A 6808-nucleotide genomic window follows, 5' to 3' on the forward strand; every position below is an offset into this window, starting at 1 on the left:
TGGGTATGTATTTGTCCTTGTTTGTTATAACTGTAGTTAATTTTTGAATATCAAATGAAATTTTCTAAGAGAGAGTAATGGAGTCTATTTTACAGGAATATATTTAGTTTACTATAGAGCCACATTAGTCAATGAATCAGAATAACCGACAGTAACACTGATGTTCTTCAATAGGTATATTTCTTGCTGTCTTAGCACCTTTAACAGACAACCAAACTATTCAAGTTTCATGTTTCCGTTTTTCTCAAGAATGTATATTATCTGCCAAAAATTAAGTTGAAGAGATATGCAATGATATTATTATATGTGGAAAATACACATAAAATCTCCAGAACGAAGGTGCATGCCATTCTCGATAAGTAAAAAATCGTAAAAGACCATTTGCTAGATGGAAAGGTAATGCTGCAAGATGTAAAAATGTCTTGAGCTGAGGAAATACAGTAGGAGGTATGACACAGTTGGATCAAAAAAAAAAAAAAAAAAAAAAGAAGACCATTCAGATGATGCCTACATTCTGACAAATGTAACAATATTCGGTTGAGCTGTGTAACGCATAGAAGGAATAAGAACTCAGAGGGTCACAAATTAGTATTAGAAGGAAAAGCATAAAAAATAAACTTACAGACATAAATATTGGTATTCACATTCTTTTTGAAGATGTGGGAAAGGCTGAAAGCCAAATTTGAAACAGTGTGTAAAACCTATTAACAACAGAGGATGCATAGTTGAGACATGATCAGGTCCAACTTGCAGGCTCTTCATGCCATTTGCAACAAATCATAAACATTGATCAAATCTGAAAAAACAAAACACTGAGGTAAAGGGAAGTAATGGCTACTATGTTTGACTGAAAAACAAAACAGTTGTAAATCTTCCACTTAATAATTTATACAGGGCTAAAGTTTCTAGAATAGAGTGAGGCTTTCTCTTGGGACAGTCATTTCTCTAAGAGGGATTTCTGTAGGAAGGCATGCTCTGTAGTATTCTGCTTTCAGAAAAAAGCAGACAAGTCTTACTGCAAGTGCTCTGGGTAATCACAGCTGACCACCCACATCCAGAACATTACTGATGGTTCCATGCTTTATTGAAATTAAAGTTTCTGAATTTTATTCCCATATTTTTTCATTGTCTAGGTTATTTTGGTATTCTATGAAATTTAGTGGTACAGAGTAGTTATTACAATACTCATTATTTCTGATTTTTGTATTTCTTAAAAAATAAACTTTAATGTTCAAGTTAGGTAAGGCTTCATAGTCAGAGATGATTTTTACAATTAAATTAATTTTACCAAACAGAGATATATAATGGAAATCATGGCCTTTGTATTCAGGCAGATCTATTTTTACAATATACTTCTTCTTGGTAGATAAATACCCTAGGTACCGGGGAAATTTAGAACCAGAATTCTGTAGATTTTGATCGACAACACAAATTGTTTCTGAAAGCTTTTCATCTCCTGCATTGTTCCCTACCATAGTTCATGGACAGTTTTCAAACAGTAACTTGATCACACTCTCCCTCCAGTCTAGCTCTGTCTTTGTCCACACATTCACCACTCTGTCTGCTAAGCTGAGTAGTTCTCCCCCTATGTATGTAGAGCCATGGGTGAGAGGATGGGCTCAAGTCCATATAACTAACACTGGTGGAACAGTGCCAGAAGTGCACCCAAACTTTCACCTCTTAATTTAAGGCTCCGTTTCCTGGTAATTCAAGAAAATCTTTATTCCCTTGAGAAGAAAGAAAATGAAGTCCACATTATAGTACACTCTTTTCCACAATACTCTAACCAGGTATGTAATGAATTATAACATTATAATTAATCCACGTGTCTTGGTCTGTTCAGGCTACTAAAACAAAAAATACCATGAACTTGGTGGCTTAAACAACAAACATTTATTTCTCACAGATGTGGCGGGTGTGAGATCAGGGTGCCAGAAGATGCAGTGTCTAGTGAGGGCTTGTTTCCTGGTTCATATGCAGTCATCTTCTCACTGTGTCCTCACATGGCAAAATGGGCAAGGGATCTCTCTGGGGTCTCTTATAAGAGCACTAGTCCTATTCACGAAGGCTCCACTATCACAAGTTAATCACATCCCGAAGGTCTCACTTCCTAATAATTCTATCATGCTGGGGATTAGGTTTCAATATATGAATTTGCGGGGGCACAAAAACATTTGGTCTATAGTAACATTACTAATGTTTACTTCTGTTCACAGCATTAGATTACAGATTACTTTTTCCTATCTGTTCTTGATGCTTTTCTCTCATTACTTAATGGCTGGAGATATTCAACAAAGACATTCTGATTCATCTATTTGAGTTACGTATCCATGCTTTGGCTTGATTTAAAGTCTTACTGAGACCATAAAACCCATAAAACAATACAGTGTGCCCATTCTCTGAAGTGAATTTTAGCTGCTCTTATCAGAAGAAGACAGAAAAGATATTGAGAAGTCCTAAGAAACATAAATGTCTTCACCTTTAGCTTTTGGCTGCTAAACTTGAGTTAATTCATTCATTTTTCTTTTTTATCACTTGGATGGTTGAAAGTATTCCTCTTCCTTAGTGCATACACTTTATTCATTTCTAGTTGGTAAGCCATAAATTTATCATTTCCTCTTTGTATCAAAAGGATTTGGCCATGATCAAAACTTTCTCTAAATGAAAAAAGGAAATGTATCCTAAAGATAAACCTGGATAAAATATTCTTCCTTCATGATCAATATGCAACCTAGGAACTCATAACAGTTGAGTTAAAGGAATCAAATTGTTGCTCTAGAGAGATATTAATCTGTAACAAGTATAGCAGTAACCCACGCCCATTGGCTAATAAACTTAGTATTTCATATAAGTGTATGTTTTAGAAATATCGCTATTAAACATGAGACAGATTAGAAATACTTTAACTATTAATGATATCCTTAGAAACATAACAATGAGAATAAAATATATTTAAGTAAATCATAGACAGTGGGAACTACCTTTTCAGTAAGATAAGAGCTCAGTGACAAAAATTAATTTTCATTGTAAGTGACACTGAAGAGTGATCTGGACATCATCAGATTACACACTGATCAGGAATTATTCTAAAGTCTGGTAATAAGAAACAATACACTTATGAAACATATAATCAGATATATATGAGTATTTTCTTTTAAGTAGAGCTATTATTAATGTGCTAACAATTAGTGATAAAATCTGTAATTCTTATAATAAATGGAGCAATATAGGTTGTATTTACATGCTTAATTTATTAGTAATAGTATATATTGAAATAGAAATGATTTTTTTAAACTTTTGTTTCTGAAAGAAATAATTATTTCTACTCACATTTAATGTCAATAAATATCTTAGTTTATTCATAATCTGTGTATGGAATGTAGCTCAAAAAACCACATTTCATTTTAGGGCTGAAAATAATTCATACTGTCTATTATTTTCAGATAAAAATATAAAATAAGAAAAACTAAGAATTGATCTACCATATGATCGAACAATCTCTCTACTGGGTATTTAACCCAAAGACTTGAAAATCCATATCTGAAAAGATATTTTCACACCGATGTTCATAGCAGCATTATTCACAGTGGCCAGGACATGGAAGCAACAGGTGTCCTACGATAGATGATTGGCTAAAGAAGCTGTGGTACATATACGCAATGGAATATTACTCACCCATAAGAAGACAAAATACTGCCATTTGTGACAACATGGATGGACCTTGAAATAACCATGCTAAGTGAAATAAACCAAACAGAAAAAGTTGAAAATTGCATATCACTTATATGTGGTATATAAACCTAAAAGCAACAAAGGAACAGGACAAACAAACAGAGACTCATGGACATGGACTATAAGCTAATGGTTACCAGAGGGTAGCGGGTAGGGAAAGAGAGGGGAGTTAAAGGGGTAAAGGAGGTCAAATATAGAGAGCAGAGGAGGGCGAAGTGGGTAAAGGGGATCAAATGTATGGTAGCTGAAGGAAACTAGACTTTGGGTGGTAAACACACAATAGAATATACAGAAGTGAAATTATAACGTACACCTAAAAATTATGTAATTGTATTAACCAATGTTGTTACCCCAATAAACTTAATTTAAAAAAATCGGGAGGGCTATCTTAGCTGCAGAAGTACCTTCTGGCTCAGGTGAACAGGGAGACTGCAGCACTGGGAGACAGAGCAGCCCTACCTAATACATAGAAACAAACACAAGGAGGCAGCCAAAATGGGAAGACATAAAAACATGTTCCAAATGAAAGAACAGAACAAAGCTCCAGAAAAAGAACTAAACAAAGCAATCTACTGGATGCAGAGTTCAAAACACTGGTTATAAGGCTGCTCAGTGAACTTAGTGGAAGAATAGATGAACTCAGTGAGAATTTTAATGAAGAGATAGAAAACATAAAAATAGAGATAGAAAACATAAAAAAGGAACAGTCAGAAATGAAGAACACATTAGAGCAGGGTTCCCCAACCCCAGGCCATGGACTGGTACCAGTCTGTGGCCTGTTAGCAACGGGCCGCACAGCAGGATGTGAGTGGTGGGCAAGGGAGTGAAACTTCATCTGTATTTGCTGCTGCTCCCCAGCCCTAGCATCACCACCTCAGCTCCACCTCAGATCATTAGGCATAAGATTCTCATAGGAGCACTGGTCCTTAGTGCCAAAAAGTTTGGGGACCACTGCATTAGAGGGAATCAATAGATAAATAGATAAAGCAGAGAATCAAATCAGCAATTTAGAAGATAAGGTAGCAGAAAACACCCAATCTATGGTAACAAAAAAAAAAGAATCCAAAAAAATGAGGATAGTTTAAGGGGTCTCTGGGACAACATTAAGTGTAACAACATTCTCATCATAGAGAAGAGAAGAGAGAGCAAAGTATTGAAAACATATCTAAAGAAATAATAACAAAAACTTTCCTAACCTGGCAAAGGAAATAGACCTACAAGCCCAGGAAGCGCAGAAAATCTCAAAGAAGATGAACCCAAAGAGGCTCACATTAAGACATATTGTAATTAAAATGCCAAAAGATAAAAACAAAGAGAGAATCTTAAAAGCAGCAATAGAAAAGTTGATTACCTACAAGAGAGCTCCCATAAGACTGTAAGCTGATTATTCTACAGAAACTTTGTAGGCCTGAAGGGATTGGCAGAAAATATTCAAAGTGATAAAAAGCAAAGACCTGAAACCAACATTATTCTACCCAGCAAAGCTATCATTTATAATGGAAGGACAGATAAAGGGCTTCCCAGCCAAGAAAAAGCTAAAAGAGTTTGTCAACGTCAAACCAGTTTTACAAGAAATATTAGAGGAATTTCTTTAAGATGAAGAAGAAAAAAAAGATTTAAAAAATGTGAATAATAAAATGGCAATAACTACATATCTAGCAATAATTACTTTAAATGTAAGTGGATTAAATGCTCCAATCAAAATATAGGGTGGCTGAATAAATAAGAAAACAAGACCCTTACATATGCTGCCTACAAGAGACTCACTTCAGATCAAAAGACACAAAAACTGAAAGTAAAGAGATGGAAAAACATATTTCATAAAAATGGAAATAAAAAAAAACTGGGATAGCAACACTTATATCAGTCAAAATAGACTTCAAAACAAAGTCTATAACAAGAGACAAAGAAGGACTCAGTAATCCCATTTCTGGGTATTTATCCAAAGAATTCCAAAACACTACTTCGAAGGGACATGTGCATCCATATGTTCATTGCAGCATTATTTACAATAACTAAGCTATGGATGAATTGATAGAGAAGATGTGGTACATATATGCAATGGAAATATTATTCAGTCATAAAAAATGAAATCTTGCCATCTGCAATAATATGGCTGGCCCTAGAGGGTATTGTGCTGAGAGGATTAAGAAAGAGAAAGACAAATGCCATATGATTTCACTTACATTTGGAATCTAAAGAGCAAAATAAACAAAACAGACACAAATTCATAGATACAGAGAACATTATGTTGGTTGCTAGAGAGGAGGAGTGTTGGGGGATGGGTCAAAAAGGAGAAGAAGGGATTAAGAAGTACAAATCAGTAGTTACAAAATAGTCATGGGATGTAAAGTATAGCATAGGAAATATAGTCAATAATATTGTGATAACTATGCATGGTGTCAAATGAGTATTAGATTTATTGGGGTAATCACTTCATAAGTTATATAAATGTCTAATCACTATGTTGTACACCTGAAACTAATTTGTATGCCAACTGTAATTGAAAAAGAAAAAAGAAAAAGAATGGTGAAAAATAATCTGAAATAAATTTTGAACCCATTTGAATGGTTTTTACAAAAATATTTCCAACTGTAAGAGGAATTTAAACTATCAAATTATTTCCAACAAAAAGTATTGCTACAAAATGCAATATGGGAGATTATTGCAGGTAAAACTTTGAATTATCTCACAGAAGACATTAAAAATATAAAATGATATCAGATACATTTCTCATGTTGCTTGTAAAGAATGTATTTATAAAACACTAAGGACCAGTAGACTCACTCTGCCAAAGAATGTCCACTAGGGTCATGGCTTGGATATTTCCCAAGACCAGTAGTAATGTACACAGAAATCTCGCTGGCTGTAGAATCTTAGGAAAACTGCTGATCTTATATTCCTCAGTGGTATAACACTGGGTTCTTTAAAGATCTCTTTTAGCTGAGACCTATGAGAGAGAGATGATTGAAACATGGTATGTCAAATGAAGATCTGGGGTCACTGTAAATCATCAGTGGAGGATGAATGAACTTTGACAAAATGTTTTTAAGTATGTATTATTTTGTTGGGGCTG

The sequence above is a fragment of the Pteropus vampyrus genome, unplaced genomic scaffold (assembly GCF_000151845.1).
Source record: "Pteropus vampyrus isolate Shadow unplaced genomic scaffold, Pvam_2.0 Scaffold25, whole genome shotgun sequence".
Taxonomy (NCBI): domain Eukaryota; kingdom Metazoa; phylum Chordata; class Mammalia; order Chiroptera; family Pteropodidae; genus Pteropus; species Pteropus vampyrus.